Source organism: Callorhinus ursinus, unplaced genomic scaffold (genome assembly GCF_003265705.2).
Source record: "Callorhinus ursinus isolate GAN/ISIS: 27379988/994484 unplaced genomic scaffold, GSC_fseal_2.0 scaffold12, whole genome shotgun sequence".
NCBI classification, from domain to species: domain Eukaryota; kingdom Metazoa; phylum Chordata; class Mammalia; order Carnivora; family Otariidae; genus Callorhinus; species Callorhinus ursinus.
The window spans coordinates 32,184,747-32,202,324 of NW_027397074.1; positions in this window are offsets into that span (position 1 = coordinate 32,184,747).

Below are 17,578 nucleotides of genomic sequence, written 5' to 3' on the forward strand. Positions count from 1 at the left end.
AGTACAGTAGGAACGGACTTTGAGGACTCAGCCAGTTGAGCATCTCACTGCCTCCATAAGCTGGAGAGAAGAATGATGCTTATCCAGAGTCCAGAATGCATGGAGAGGAACAGATAGGTGACATACTAGGAAAGAGGGTGGTGTTCTGCTGCGTTCCTCTCCTTTGCACTCAGATACAAACACTATCTGGTAAAGATGTTAGATCTGAAACATCTTACCATCCTAACTGATAGACATAAATAACTTAGATGAGAGGTAAATCTCAAAGAGAAGGGCTTTTGAAATAATTATATCCCATTGCATCTGCTTTAAGAGGTAAAATATTTCTTTATAGCTTCTCTTTGGCTCTTATCTATCTATCTATCATCTATCATCTATATTTTATCTTTTTTTTGTTTTTTACTGAATTTGATTTTTTTCACCTTCGTTCTACTGAATAAAGTTCTTTGTACACTCTGGAGAGGCCAAGCGCATGCAAAGGAGCTTGTTGAAAGGATACCCCTGTATAGATTTTTTAAAAAGCCAACAAAAAGCAAACAAAAACAAAGAGAAAGCATGATATAGGTCATTTTATAGGAAGAGCAAAAATGTCATCTGTTTTTATGAAATAAATGCTCCATCTCTCGGTCTTTTATATAGCATTGACCCTAAAAAATTTTAAAGTCACACTGATTTCTTATATCACTATGAGTAGGATCTATTCCCTGTAACACAAATTGCAGTTAAGCTGTATTACCTGGCCCATAGATCATCACCCTGAAATTCAAAAGGAAGCTATGAATGCAGCAGGCAAATGGAACGGACTTTGAGGACTCAGCCAGTTGAGCATGAAATGTTAATATAACATAATAAAAATATATAAATGAAAGAAAAAATAGATAAAAATAAAACTGCTAAGTACTTACGGAAACATGACTATGTACAACTAATAAGGCTAAAAAAATGGGATAAGGACTGAAAAGGGAGTTGGGAGCTTAAGTTTACAAAATTCTTTATCTTGCACAGAAAAGAGCCAATAGACACTGTATACATTTGAAAATATAGTTCAAGGAAAATTATGTTTTAATTTCTATTTCTTTTATAGTATCTTCATATTTTTCCTATCATGTTTAGTGGGACCTATCTTTAGGAATTAATATTTTTTAGTGTAAAGAAACATTTATCTAAAGCCCAATGGTTCCTTTGGCTTTATTTCAATTTATTTTAATTCTGTAAATGTCATGTTAACTTTAATACATTTCAGGTTTTCAAATAATGTGAAGAGTATGATCATATTTTATCTTTCTTATTTATATCTTACTTTATAGATGTGAGAAGTCTGAAATGATGTTCGTAAAATATTGAGGACAAATGTTCCTTGACAGCAGTGAGGGTATTGTGACTTCTTTAAAATTTTTAAGTTTTTGAAGTTAACAGTTGTTATCTGGGAAGAGGAAAGTAGCAAGTGAGGCAAAGAGGAATTATCACTTCTTACCCTACATACTATTTGCCTTTGTATAACAATCATATATTTTGTAATTTTTGTAAAACAAACATTTACATTTTGGAAGTTAAATTTTAAGAAAAATACTTTTCTCCCTCACATTCTTGATTTTTTTTTCTATATTGGTAAAAGCCCAAAGAGAAATAATGGGATATTTGGTAAAGCCTGCGACCCAGCCTGATATATACTTCCCAGGCAGTTTTATCGAACAGGTTGTGTGTCCTGTATCTCCCTGGTGCTGAGAGTTCCTTTAGACATGAAACAATCCATGTAGGCTTAGTAGGTAGATCTATAATTTAAAGAGAGATTTAGGTACTAGTTACATAGTGAGCATAACATGCTTCATTGGCATACATAGTTTTGCCCAAGTGCCAAACAGATTTAGAAAAACTTACTTAAAATTTTCCCCAAATATTTTTTGGCGGATAGAATTGAATCAATTAAAGTATTTCAAATAACTGTCTTTTCTTTATGTTATTGAGTCATAATGGTAGAAGAAAAATCTTCTGAGAGCCTGATAGAGAACACTTGAACTTAAATCAAACTTGACTCTTTCACTAGCTAATGTTCAATTGTTATTTTGAATCATGAGCACATTACCTAGAGTGCATGGGTTTTAAAGGATATATAATTATATTTGCAATAACAACTACTGCTTTAAACGAGGTCTATGTGATTAAAAACTCATATAATTGTGTTTTGGGACAGTTAGAGAATAGTACCATTAAAATGATTAATCTATTATACACTTTTAATTTTTATTTTAAATTGAGACCTTAAATTTAATTGGTTTTTATTTGATTTCAAAAAACAACATACACATATTCTCCTGTTTTCCAATAGATGTCAGTATCAAAAAAGAAAAGGGATGTTTAATATGACTGTCTTGCTATGCAAAGGAGAATATTTTTTTCCGTTCTTTCAGGCTTCATGTACTTAGCATTGCTATAGCCAGTCTAAGCAGTCTAACAGGGGACAGTAGTTTTTAAACACAGAATAATTATTATTTTTGGGGTGGGGGGAATTCACGTGATTAGTATATGTAGGGATTATGGCGCTTGAAGCAGAATGTAATAATAAGGAAACATCCGACTGTTTTCAAAATAGTCCCTAGTTCCTTTATTTCTTTGTGGTTCTATTATTCCGTCTCTTCTCTATGTAAGATCTAACCTCTATCTTGAGTTTCCATTTCCTACTTTTAATTTGCAAATGATATTATATTCAAAAAAGGGGTTTACCTACGTTCGCATGGCATTTTGATCTTTGAAATCTACTATATATATATATATATTTCTTTAAAGATTTTATTTATTTATTTGAGAGACAGAGAGATAGTGAGAGAGAGAGCACGAGCAGTGGGGAGAGGGAGAAGCAGACTCCCCAGGAGCAGGAAGCCCAACACAGGGCTAGATCCTGGGACTCTGAGACCATGACCTGAGCCGAAGGGGGACGCTTAACCAACTGAGCCACCCAGGCACTCCTACAATATATTTTTTAAAATAATAATAACATGAGTAGTCCTTATCATCCATTCCATTTTCACTATTGTAGAACTTTAAATAATGTATCATATATAGACAAAATAGTAGTTAACAGGGTTTTCAAATGAATTCATCTACACCATAGAGAATTCAAGGCTGGAGAGAATTGGGAATTGAGAATTTTGTTAAAAATGGGAAAGATTCATCCTGTAATTTGTATCTAATCCTATCTTGTCAGTAGGCATGGAGTCCTAGCAGGTATAATGGCGTCAGGAGAAAAGGCTAACAAAATTCATGACATGCCTGCCATTTCCTTTTATTACATTATAGCAATCTAAATTTACCTTTGTCTAATTGCCTACTTCAGTATTTATCATCTACTTGTGTTATCAAGAGAGAAATGAAAAAAGAATCTCATACATTCTATTATTTACATGTCCTTTTGCAGTGGTTGAAGCATCAAAAAGAAGTCCATCATCTTGTTCCCTCAGGATTTTCTCTTTTGCATGAGGGCGAGGACCTGAAGCACAGATGGACTAAGAGACAAACTGTATGCAAGTTTCTGATCTGCACCAGATTCAGTTTTGCCAGTAAGTGTGCAAATTTTTCGGGTTTAGAATTGAACAGATGAAAGACTGTTTCCTGCTTGTGATCAGAAAGGACACTTTGTACAATAGAAGAGTGTAGTGAGCACATGTCGCTATTTGTATTCTCCTGTAACAAGAGAAAGCACAATAGGAGAACAGTTTCAATGTTACTGAAATGACAGGTTTCTGATAGAATTTGTAGGATGCTATGCATTCATACACAAAAATGTAGGCACTTTTGTTTGACTTTTTGCCTGAGTCAAAAAGATGGGGGCTCTTATTACTTGTCACTCATCAATGATGTGACCTAGACATGTCATTTACTCTGTCACAACAGGATACCGTATGCTTGCCTCACAGGTTAGATTTATTGTGAAGGTATTGGTAAAGCGCTTCATGAACACTAAAAGATAATGCAGATCTAATGTTCTCAAAAGGAAAAAAAAAACAATGATTTAGAACCATTTTTTGCTGGATCTAGAGTACTTTTGCCAATTAAGGAATCCATCAGCTCTCTCCAAAATCTTAGAGACTAATGGGCATAAGGACAGTGTTTTTAATGAGGTGAGGTTTATGAATATGAAAAAAAAAATCAAGCAAAGAATAAAGGTAGTATCTGAGTTAATAGAAAGGGGAAAAAAGGTGTTGTTTGTAGTTTGCACAGATCCCATCATCCTAGTATTTACTTTCCTTTAAATTAAGGACTTAGATAAAATAAAATAAATATTCACGTTGTTTAAAGAATGTAAGAAGGATTACATAATAATAAAAATAATATCAAATAATGAAAATAAACGGTGCCCTCCCAGCCCACCAACAGTTCTCTTCCTTCCAAAGCAAATCTTTCTGTTTTCTGGTTTGGGTTCCACTGATGTTTACCTTGATCTCTAAATTTTCTTTTACACGCTTTTTATTTTTATTTTATTTTATTTTATTGTTATGTTAATCACCATACATTACATCATTAATTTTTGATGTAGTGTTCCACGATTCATTGTTTGCGTATAACACCCAGTGCTCCATTCAATACGTGCCCTCCTTAATACCCATCACCGGGCTAACCCCTCCCCCCACCCCCCTCCCCTCTAGAACCCTCAGTTTATTTCTCAGAGTCCATAGTCTCTCATGGTTCGTCTCCCCCTCCAAATTCCCCCCCCTTCATTTTTCCTTTCCTACTATCTTCTTTTTTTTAACATATAATGTATTATTTGTTTCAGAGGTACAGGTCTGTGATTCAACAGTCTTACACAATTCACAGCGCTCACCACAGCACATACCCTCCCCAATGTCTATCACCCAGCCACCCCATCCCTCCCACCCCCCCACCACTCCAGCAACCCTCAGTTTGTTCCCTGAGATTAAGAATTCCTCATATCGGTGAGCTCATATGATACATGTCTTTCTCTGATTGACTTATTTCGCTCAACATAATATCCTCCATTTCCATCCAGGTCGTTGCAAATGGCAAGATCTCGTTCATTTTGATGGCTGCATAATATTCCATTGTGTATATATATACCACATCTTCTTTATCCATTCATCTGTCGATGGACATCTCGGCTCTTTCCATAGTTTGGCTATTGTGGACATTGCTGCTATAAACATCGGGGTGCACGTACCCCTTCAGATCACTACATTTGTATCTTTGGGGTAAATACCCATACAACACTTTTTATTGATTCACAAAACGTAGACATTGTCTACTAATTCGTTATGGTAAGAAAGTAATTGGTTCACATCTACCCCATGCTACATCTCTCTTCCCCTCTGTTTCAGAGGACTTTCTTAAATCCCCATTTTTAATCTATTTTTTATCCATAAATAGCATCTCTTGACCCCTCTCTGTAAAATAGAAGATATTAGAGCTTCTACTAATCTCTCCACTTTTCGTTATCCCCTTCCACCTTTCTACTTGTTTTCTGAACCTCCAGTTTTATAATTTTAAGGTTAATGACATACACATTCTATTCAACAGCCATGGTTATACTGTACACCATTTCTAAGAACCATTCTAAGAAGTAAAAGCCTATAAAGACTTTTTAACTCTATTATGATACTTATTTTTATGGGTCCAGTCTCCACACCTATGTCTCTGAATAACAAATATTTGGGGCACAAATTAAAATTAATTTTCATTTTTATACCCCCCATCCTCATTTATTCCCAAGTTCTTTTTTTTTTTTTTAAGATTTTATTTCTTTATTTGAGAGAAAGAATGAGAGAGAGAGAGCACATGAGAGGGGGGAGGGTCAGAGGGAGAAGCAGACTCCCTGCCGAGCAGGGAGCCCGATGCGGGACTCCAGGATCATGACCTGAGCCGAAGGCAGTCGCTTAACCAACTGAGCCACCCAGGCGCCCTATTCCCAAGTTCTTAATCATATTATCAGTTTTACTCCACTCCCACCATCCCTCCTTACTCAGCCTATCTCTTTCCTGTGCCAATGTCTTCATGCTTGTTAGCTTCATCCTGGAAAATCCTCTCACTGTCTTCTTGGGAGAAGCTGAAACTGTTTCCTGGATCACCATTTCTTTTCTCTGTTTATTTCTTGTTTTGTCAGAGTGCTTCCTCCAAAGTTCTCTGAGAGAAATTTTCCTAGGAAAGCTTTGCTGAGGCACTGTATGCTTTAAATGCCTTTATTCTGTGTACCCACTTCATTGACAGATTGGCTGATTTAGAATTCTAGGTTAAATTTTCTTTTCCCTCAGACTTTGAAGGTATATAGAAAGGCCTATCTTCCACCAGAGTGCTGCTGTGCAAGAGTCTGAAACCCCTTTGCGACATACTCTTGTCTTTCTCCCTGGAAACACTTAGGATCCTTTAGTGCATGTAAATTTCATGGGAATGTGTCTGATTACAGATCTTTGTTACAGCTTTTTTCTGTTACTATTTTTATAAGTTGTTGTTTCTTTTTTGTTTTGCTGACTTTCCCCATGTATCTGGTGCTTCTCGCTGCCTCTTCTCAGCTGAGAAAGAGGCTGCAGTAAAAATGAGTATATATACTTTGTACCTAGGTAGAGATTCTTGACTCTCACTTTTAGCTTTCAGGTGAACAAGAAAGGAGCGTTGTATTACATTTTGAAACCATGAAATGCTAAAAGGAAAGAGGCTTTGTTCTAGGTACCATTCCTAAATTGCTCAAAGTTTATTAGAGAAGAAGTCTCCTTTTTCCTTTCTGGGATGGTATCACCTGGCTCTTGGCATTTCATTCATGCTAAATGCAGAGAAGTCTTCAACATAAAATTTCCATTAATTCTTATTTTAATACTGGTATTTCATTCTTACTTTCCACTTTTATCTGTAGAGATTCTTCAGAGACAAACCTATCTCCCCTTTAGCTAGAGCCCTCTACTACCTATATTCTTCGCTGGGCCTTATGTTGTACTACTTTACCAGTCATTACTCATCCAGGAATTGGCTTTCTGGCTTTCTAATCCCTCCCCTCCTATTCTCTTCTTTGTTTGTAGATACATACTTTATTCCATTCCTCCTAATGTAACAGATTTTTAGGAAGAAGGGGGATAGACTTGTACGTTCACTATATTATCATAAGTTGGAATTTTCCCTTAGTTTTTCTTTAATTTTAATACTCACTATAACATGAAATTATAGGCATTTGGATATCTGGGTTTCTTGATGGTAATGGTTTTGTTTTGATTTGCTTTGTTTAGTTTTAGTAGATGCAGCTCCTAAGAAAGTAAACAGGAAAGTTTGTTAATGGTGAATGATGGGATGTCCCAAACTTCTGAGAGTGTCTCGTTAAAACTTATAATTATAGATAAAAACATACATTGTACACCCATCTTCAGAGTAGCATTTCATAATGGCCAAAAGGTAGAAGCAGACCAAATGTCCAGCAGTGGATGAAAGGATAAATAAAATGTGATACACATACATAGTGTAATATTCAGCTTTAAAAGAATAGGAAATTCTAACAAATACTCTAGCATGGATGAATTTTGAAAACATTCTGCTAAATGAAACAAGCCCATCACAATGGTGATATGGTATGATTCCACTTCTGTGAGATATCTAGAGTACTCAAACTCACAGAGACAGAAAGCAGAATGCTAATTTTCAAGAAATGGAGGGAGATGAGGAATGGACAGCTAGTGTTTAATGAGTACTTAGTTTCAGTTTTGGAAGATGAAAAGTTCTGGAAATAGATGGTGGTGAGAGTTATACAACATGTGAATGTATTTAATGCTACTGAACTGTACACTTAAAAAGCATAAAATGGCCAATTTATGTTCTGTATATTTTACCACAATAAAAATACATATTGGAGAAAGTATTTCTTTAGTTTAAATATGGTTTTAAATTTTTTTTTATCATGATGGCAATTGAGGTGGGTCTGCCTTTAGATGTGTACTTTCTTCTCTTTACATATTTCCTGTGCTCCTTCCTGACTTCAGGGAAAATAGAATTTTTCATATCCAAAACTCACACAGTTGGAAGAAGTGCCAAGTAAATGCATCTCATAGTGTCCATCCATTCTGCAGGATGAACGAGAATAGTAGACCAGGTGTTTGAAATTGGCAAGTATTCATTTTTTTATTACCTATCATAATATTCTGATGCTTCAGATTCCAATGTGCAAAATGGTTATTTCATATTTTAGATGAGTCACTTTTCTTGAAAAAGCTGACTACTTTATCAAGACCATCTTCACTTCAATACCTTTGTTTGTCTAGACTTTGTTCCTGGCTTTTAGTTCAGTGAGAAACAAGGTAATATAGCAGACTCTAGATTCCAGTACTCCTAGTCCTCCTTCAGATTCTGTTTAACCACTTTTACCAAGTTGCTTACCCTCTCAAAGGCTCGCTTTCCTCAACTAGAAAACGGAGATAATACCACTTAGTAGGGACAAGTGAAGATTCACTGAGTTAATACATGAGCCACGAAATTGATAATCTGTAGCCTCTAGGTATAGGGGCCAAATTGCAGTCACACTAGAGTGAATTAGGCCTTTTAGCCTAATATTGAATAGTTGTATTCAAATGAAAATAGTTGTATTCAAATGAAAACTGTATAAAACCAATTCTCTTTAATGCCATGAGGGACTCTACAAAGACAACATTGAGATTTTAATAATTTCAGTTTATTAAACTCATAAAATTAGATAACTGCCCCCTTTGCAAGTACAGTTTTCTACAATGGGATTGTCAAGCACAGTTTAATTAGGCAAAAAAGAGAATGGTTTAGTAAGTTAAAAACACTGTTAAAAATAATTCCTCCTGGGGAAACAGTCTTTAATTTTATCTCAGAACCACCAATCTGAATATTTTGACAATTATTTTATACTTAATCTGTATTTCCAATACCTGGATGCTCATTTGAATCTGAAGTTCTCAATCTTTAAAAGTACACAAAATGACATCTCTCTCTGGAGAAAAGGAAAGAAAGAAAAAGAAGGGAGGTAGGAAGGAAGGGAGGAAACAAAGATTATTTAAGGGAATCATGAGAGTTACAAATGAATTGTTTTGTTGTGTGAGTACCTGTTATACATGTAGTACTGGCATTATATAATAAAATAAATATCTATTCTTTTAAACCTCCTCCAGAATATAGAAGAATATTTCTGTAAGATTTAAATTCATGAGATTCTTTTTTATTGATTTTATAATATAACCTTAATATCAAGCTTTAAAGAGGTCATCACCATATTTACTATTTTTCTTCAGCGTACCATTTTGGTTGAGTATTTATCTTAATCAGACTATCTCTTAGAAAAATAAATAGAAACTAAAAGGCACGATATATTTAGGTTAGAAAATCTAGGGTCTTTCAGTTTGCTTGTCTGTTTTTTGGCAGTAAACGCACTGGGTCTCAACTTCACTCTAACTTTATGGTATTTTGTTGGAAAAAAAAAAAACTACTGACGAATATATTTCTGTTTCTGCTGGGTGAGTGAACAAAGCCTAGGATTTCTGAGTGTGCTTGACATCTCCTAAGCCATGCACTTAGGCGATATATGATATATGGCCCCAGGATAAATATTTCTTTCATGAAAGACAGCGGGGTTTCTGCCTTATGCCTGCCAGTCTGCATCCCAAGAAGGCTGCTCTTCTCATGAATGCCAGGTGTGAACCGGGAGGGGTGAAGGTAGATGATTTGTCTGAGACCTATTCATAGCCAGGGCTAGAAATTTCTTTGTCGAGATTAGAGCCCAGAAGGCTGGCTCACTTAGGCTCTGAACCAAAGGTGAATAGTGAACACCACAATCCAGAAAGAATGTATGTCTTGTTTTCTACGAGAATAAGATTAATAGAATTTCAATACCATTCCACTTAAGAGACTTATTAAATTGGCCCATAATCAAAACTAATTAAGCAGTTTCCATCAGTCTGTGGCATGTGTTCTTCCAGTCCAATCTTCTAAGTATAGCTCGGCCCCATATGATTTTCAAAACTCTGTACACTGAATTTTAATTTTCCTCATGCATAAGCTATTGCGGGGGGGTAAGATGTCTAGTCACACGTGCTGTAGACTAAAACAAACCAATCCATAATACTCATCTGTGAGCATTTACAGGTATATCAGTATTCTTGTCACTCTCAATACCTTGGCCATTACAGTTGGAGAGTCTCCCTTTTATTGGACAAGGCAACTCTAAGGCTGATTATTGTTTCACTAATATTCTGTTGGTAATGTGCCACTTGGTAAAACTCACTTCATGAGTTCCAGAAAGCATTTGGCTCCCAACAGTACAAAGAACCATTGCAAGCATTTTTGGTCAGTTTTGATTGAATGCAGATTGTAGGATTGTTTTGCGAAACCACATTATTCTTTCAAATGTTTCTTCAGTAGTTGCATATTACTTTCTAATGATAATCATTTGCATTTCCAGAGCCCTTTTTGCCCCTGATGTTTTACAACAAACTTACTCGGAATTCATCTGTCTTCCCTGTGCTTCCTTCTGGTTTGAGCGGAGACCTGTAGCTCCTGGGCTTTGCATGGCCACCTTAGTAAGTGGCTGCAAAGGAAGGGGAGGAAGAAGACCAAGAAAACCACCCAGCTTGGGCTCTCTAGAGGGTGGTGTGTAAAGCAGAATGCTAACATTTCCCATCCTTGCAGAAAAAAAAAAGTTTTTTTTTGAAGGGTATGCTATGAATTCTATTTTACCACTATTAAAAAAATGTTTTTCATATGAGTGTTATTGCTCTTAGACGTCTTATATAACACAAAAGGTAACCTGAAGGTTAGGCTATTCCGTTGAATGTTTGGGCCCAACCAGCTCCTAGTTTTTCTTTTATTGTCTGCCGCCTCCGCCCCCACATACTTCTTTCTCACTCCAAGTCTGGTGGTCCATGGCGCACTCTGCAGATGTTTCTCCCACACAGTGGAATCATTCCCTAGTGTGTCTGTGCACTTCCAGGCTATGCTCATATGGGAAAAGGAAAAATCGGAGAGAAATAATAAATTTCTGGATGGGTCTTATTTCCTTTCGTGCCTCTCAAAAGTGCTGAAACAGAGAAGAAAATAAGTTTAGACCTATTCACCTTTCCCACACTGCTAGCTATAGAAAGTGGTGTATAAAGTGATTTTTTTTTATTTTTAAAAGTAAATAAATAAACAAAAAATCTTATTATGCCATCTTCCAGAAGTCTCAGGAGGGTTATTCTGTATTAGGAAACTTTGTTTAAATTGTATTGTTTTTAAAAATGAGAGTTAGAAACTCTGCATACTTGGAAAATGAGGATGTCTGTGGTATATACTGCATACAGTTTATAGACTGCATCCCATCATTTTGAAACAATTTTCATAAAGAAGATGAAAATTCCCTGTTTGCACAGGGGAATAGGGGACCCGTATGCTGAAAAAGCAGGCCTCATAGATAACAAAAGAAAACAACCATTTTCATTTTCTCTGCTCCCCTTCTCTTGTCTACTACCAACTATTTATTTGCCCTTGACTGACATCTTACAAAGTATCCATAATTTGCCTGGGTACTCTTCAAAAACGGTAACTCTTTTAGTAATTTCAGTTATAAAAATATTCAGTTCAAAATAAATGTGTAAATGTCTATGTTTGAGGGGCGCCTGGGTGGCTCAGTCAGTTAGACGGCTGCCTTCGGCTCAGGTCATGATCCTGGGGTCCTGGGATCGAGCCCCACATCGGGCTCCCCGCTCAGCAGGCAGTCTGCTTCTCCCTCTCCCTCTGCTGTTCCCCCTGCTTGTGCTCTCTCTCTAAATATATAAATAAATAAATCTTTTAAAAAAATAAATAAATGTCTATGTTTGAAAAACAGCTCTGAACTGCACTAAAATTAGGGTTTCTCCTGCTCTAGCACACCATTCCCTCCCAATTTGGCTTACTGACTGTGAGAAGTGTGCAGTGAATGGGTGTGTGTGTGTGTGTGTGTGTGTAGAAGGGGTACTGGGGGTTTAGTCTCAGTTTCTCTTTATTCCGTTACATCTTCTCTCTCTCTCTCTCCTGAACCCCACAGCTTAGTCATAGTTGAAACAGAGGGGAGGAAAAGAGTCAGGAAAAAGTTTTCATACAGTTTCCCCATGCTCTGGTGGCATTTAAGGCTAACTACCAGCTAGGCTCTCTCAGGTAAATTCCTGACAAGGGTGATATCTCCCCACCTGAGGGATGCCTTTTAACTATATAATTTGAGAGAAGGTGTAGCATGTTTTAGGGGATGACAATATAGATTCTGGAACCATTGCTGGTTGTATGACCTTGCATAAATCACTTAATCTTTTTCTCATTCATTATTCCTAGCTGAAAAGTAAGGATAACACTATCTACCTCATAAGGTTGTTGTGAGGATTAAATGAGTTAATATGTGTAAAATACTAAGAGTGTCAGGAACACGGTAAGCTCTGTTAATTTTTTACCTGTTACTATAATTGAGGAAGCAATGTCAGTAGGATATAGGTCTATAAGTAAGGGGAGAATTATAAGTCAAAGATACACATTTGGGGATTTAAGTCTACAGGTGTTACAGATGGTGCTAGTACTATGAGATTGGATAATGGCACCTACAAGGGGAGTGCATACGATTAGAATGGTCAAGGATTGAGTTCTAAACCCTGAACACTGAGAGGACTAGGGATTGTGGAGATGAGAAAACCCCAGCAAGAGGGATACATGACTGCAGAGAAAAACTAGGTGAGGGAGGTGTCCTATAAACAGAGGGAAAAGTATTTTAAGGAGGACTGTGTGATAACGGGGTCAAATGCTGCTGAAGAGTCAGTAAGCTAGGGACCTTGAACTGGCTATGGGATTTAACACCATGGGCATTGTGCTGCCTTTGGTAACAGCGATTTCAGTGGAGCAGTGGGGTGGGGGGTGGGTGCGGGGGTAGGTAATTCCCAACTGGAGTATATTCAAGGGAGAATGGGAAGAGGAAAATTAGAAAGAATGATTATAGACAACTCTGAAGGGAATTTGAGATAAAGTAAATGGAGATGAATAGGGGCAGCTGGAAGCAAAGGAGGAGTGAAATAAAAACTTTAAAGTTGGAGGAAAAATAGCACCCTTTTTTGCATGTTGACAGGAATAATCTAGTAGACAGAGGAAAACTGAGATTAACTGAAGCAGATGGGAATTGGGACACAAGCACAAAATGTAGCCCTATTTAAGACCATGAGCACTGCATTCTGGGAACAAGTTTGGGTGGTGGTGTTACGTCAGTGAAGTTCTCTTTGATGGCTTCTAGTTTTTGTTTTCAGTGAACTGAGGAACACCGTCATCAATCAATACTGAGAACATGGTGCAAGTCTGAAGGGTATGAAACGGTCACTGTGGAGTGGGGAAGAATAAATAGGACTGGAGAAGTATCGTATGGTTGCTGGGCAGGATTAAGAGCTTACTTCAGGTATGTAATCATGGTAGGTGAGACTAGTTTCATGGTTGTGTATTTTTCTCTGTTCTTACTTAATGACAAGAGTGCAGATAGAAAGAAAACATACAGTTGGATTTAATCTTTTTTATGATTAATAAGACCAAATTAGTGATTATGATTGACCATGAAATTTAACCACCTAAGAAAATAAGTAAATACATGAGGAAGGGAGAGACAATGGAAGGGTGATAGGAATGCCTCACAACCCAAGATAGTGAGCTGGAAAGACGAGATGAAGCGATCAGAGAAGGACATGTTTAAAGTTGAAAAGATGACAGAATTACAGTTATTGGTAATGACAATATGATTGACGTAAATCATTCAGCAAGGAGACCTAAATATGAAGATGCTGGGATACTAGGAAGATCAGTTGTGGGATATTGAATTGCCTGGAATTACAACAGGACTGTTGGAGAAAATGACAGTAAGCTACCAGTAAAAGTCTTCAAGGGATTAGGGGAGTGATCCACGCAGTGGTAAAAACTGCCACAAGGAAATTGACCTGTAAAGGATTTACAAATGGGATTTACAAGATCTTCTAAAAGAGAGAAGATGCCAACTGATTTTGACATTTCTTTAGGACTTCTTTTTTTTTTTTAATTCTCAAAGACCTATGGAAATAAGATCTCATTTTATAAAATTTTCAAAGTCTCTATTCCTTTTAGAGAACTGTAAGGAAACCCAATCACTGCCAGCTGAATTTGTCAGCCAATAAAATGTTAACAAACTATCAGCATCTGCCTCAATTCCCTGCCTTCCACCCCACCCTGGGGTCTCCTGAGGATACACAGTGAATTTCAGTTATCAAGAAATCCAAATAAAGCTAACTTTTATACTTCATCTTTGCCTCTCCTATATTCTAGTACAGAGAGCTAAGCACAGAAAAGGTTATTTCTGGTTGCATTTTTCAGGCTGATAGGTTACATTTCTGAAAAGCTATAATAGTTCTGTAATAAATGTTGTTTACCATTCACGTTTAATAATAAATTAAAAACCCAAATGTTTTCCTGATACAATAAGCAATTTCCTTTTGTGTTCTGGGACTTTCCCTGTTGCTCCACGGGTTTGGCTACACTCACATGTATCAGATGACCTGAATTTCCTGAGTTGTCTATGTACTCCCTGTACTCAAGGTTCCCAAGTATGACATACGCAGTGAATGGCTGTTTGTTTGTTTTCAATTTTAGACAAAATACCCATTAAGGGACTCCCTGAGATTTTTCACTCCAAAAAAAGTAAAAAGAAGGCCAAAGAAGAAATTTATTAAATAGTAAGTCAAAATGTGGTGGTCATAATAAGCACACAGAAGGTAAAGTAGACCACTCTTCACATAAAACTGCTTTTATTTAATTGTAGTAGAAATAAGGGAGGGGAAAAAAATGGAAGGAACAGAATAAAATACAGAGAGCCAAGAAAAGACAACAGGCATTAGAAAGGGAATCATGTTTGAAAAATAAGAATTAGAGTTTGAAAATTGTTCTAGATTTCTTAGATAGATGAAGGACACTTTATTTTTTGTATTATAACTTCATTCTAAGGTTGTCCCCATTGGCTTGATTCTAATGAACATACTCTGAAATAGAAGCTCATTAATGCATTATTGACCCAAGTCCAAATTTCATCATATTTTCAAAAGAAATGTAGTTTTAGTACTTTAAAATACAGAAGTAATTTAGGGGCCCCTGGGTGGCTCAGTCAGTTAAGCATCTGCCTTCAGGTCGGGTCCTGATCTCAGGGTCCTGGGATCGAGACCTGCGTTGGGCTCCCTTCTCAGCAGGGAGTCTGCTTCTCTCTCTCTCCCCCACTCCCGCTTGTGCTTCTCTCTCTCTCAAGCTCTTTCTCATTTTAAAAAATAAAATAAAATATAGAAGTAATTTGGATTGACTGCCCATTGGAAGCTCAGAGTTACGAAGGACCATAAACATGATCTGGTCCAGCGCTCATATTTTTGTGATGAAGAGCCTGGGACACCAGATGACCAGACCGGGTTTGGAGGCTTTTATTCCAACGACTCCGCAGCCATTTTTTATCTCTATGTGTAACAGTCAAAGCATTTCTTTGGGGAAACTTTTATTCTTAACTGTTTAAATGAGGTCCCAGGTATTTTGCTGTAAACGTTATGTAACATTCATATTTCAAAGTAATAGAAAAGAATAGTTTATTTATACAGAGTGAAAAGAAAATTTCAGACTAGTCAAGGACCAGTGATCACAAGCTCAAAAGGAAGCTTCTGGTCACCAGAAGTACTGCTGGGGACAAGACATCTTGCTAAATAGGAGAGGATATATGGATCTCCTTTCCATTAGAACAAGGATTTTTACATGTTAGAGTGCAAATAATCCTCCCGGGGAGCTATTTATTTATGCAGATGCCAGAACCCTTCTTCTGAGGTCCAGATTCCTTAAATCTGAAGCAGAGCCCTGAAAGTAGCAGGGTGTTTTGATGCAGATAAATGTCAGCCCACAAACTGAGAAATACTACTCTAGTCAGGCACCATAAATGAGATTTAACATCAAGCCACTCAACATTATATTTGTCAGATACCTTTTCATGCATAAAAGCTAAATCTCTCACATCTAAGAGCTACAAAATAAGTCTTCATCACCTTGAACGGACTCTTGAAGTGATCAGTGTTCAAAAGCACAAGGATCTCAATACATTACATCATTTTTTATCACTTTGTAAGGGTTTTTAAGGCACTGACATATTCTTATCTTCACTAAATTTGTATGCTTAGCATTTAAAATATTAAAGGTGCTTAGTTCCATTTCCAGTACTTCAACATAGGATATACCACATCAGTTTTAAAGAATGTGAAAGAATTTCCTCTTTAGAACACTTATAAATGCATTACATAGGGTTTATTGGACTGTCTAAATTATTGATCAAATAGAAATGATTTTTCTCTCTCACTCTCTCTCATACACCCCCCACCCGCTAAGGCCTTATGTATTAACCAAAAATCTGTTTTATTATATTAGTAGACTTATATAATAGTATATTCAAAACTATTTCCAAGGATAACATTTTTTTAAAAAATGAAAATAACAAAACCATGTGAAGAAAGCAAATTAACAACAACAAAAACCCCTCCATACTGATTATCCAGATTCTAGGACATTAAGAATAACATAAAGAGACTATTTTCTTGTTACATATTAAATACTTTAATCAGTTGCTTAAGTGCTCCTATCTGTAATAACATGTCACTGGTATTTCTCTGAAGATTTTTTTCTCAATACAGTCTTATTATTTTGAACTTGTATTATTTTGAGTCTTGTCTGTACAAGATTAATTGTGAAAATTCTCTTTATTAGGTATTTACTAAGCTCAGAAAAAATATATATGGCTAAGGAATGATATTTTTTCTATTTTTTGAAAAATGTAAATATTTAAGTGCAATAATTAGAATAGACTTTGTATTTTTGTTTTCATTCAGACTGATCTGCTTGAAATAGAATTTAAAAAAGACTCATCAATTTTTCTTTCTTATTGTTTTTATTGCTTCATCATTTTTATTGTTCATATGCTGCAAAATTATAGGCCTTCTCTATTTTGCTCCTTTTTGGTACATAATGTAAAATTATCCATTTAAAAACAGGAGCTTAGGGGCGCCTGGGTGGCTCTGTTGTTTAAGCGGCTGCCTTCAGCTCAGGTCATGATCCCAGGGTCCTGGGATCAAGCCCCATGTTGGGCTCCCTGCTTGGTAGAGAGCCTGCTTCTCCCTCTTGCTCTGCCTACTTGTGCTCTCTCTCTCTCTCTCTGTCAAATAAATAAATAAAATCTTTAAACAAACAAACAAACAAACAAATAAACCAGGAGCTTCTTTAATAGTTTTTTAAATCCGCACAAATAAAGATATTCTCAAACTTAATGATAGGATTTCAAAATTAAATGTCATATGAAGTTTGAACTCTTTAATTTGTTCAGTTTTCCCCTACTTTCATAGGAACAAATTTCAATATATCCCTGCTTGCAAGCTCTGTTTTCAGTAAGTGAGATTTGCTAATAGCATCAATAGCCGAAGTTTTGTTACTTCATTCATTGGTATTTGCCTAAGGATTTCTAACTGGTCTTGGACAAAATGCAACCAAGTTTAGCAAACTCTACCATGTACTTAAATACTGGAGGACACAGGATGGCTTACAAAATTGTTCTTCAAAGGCTCACACA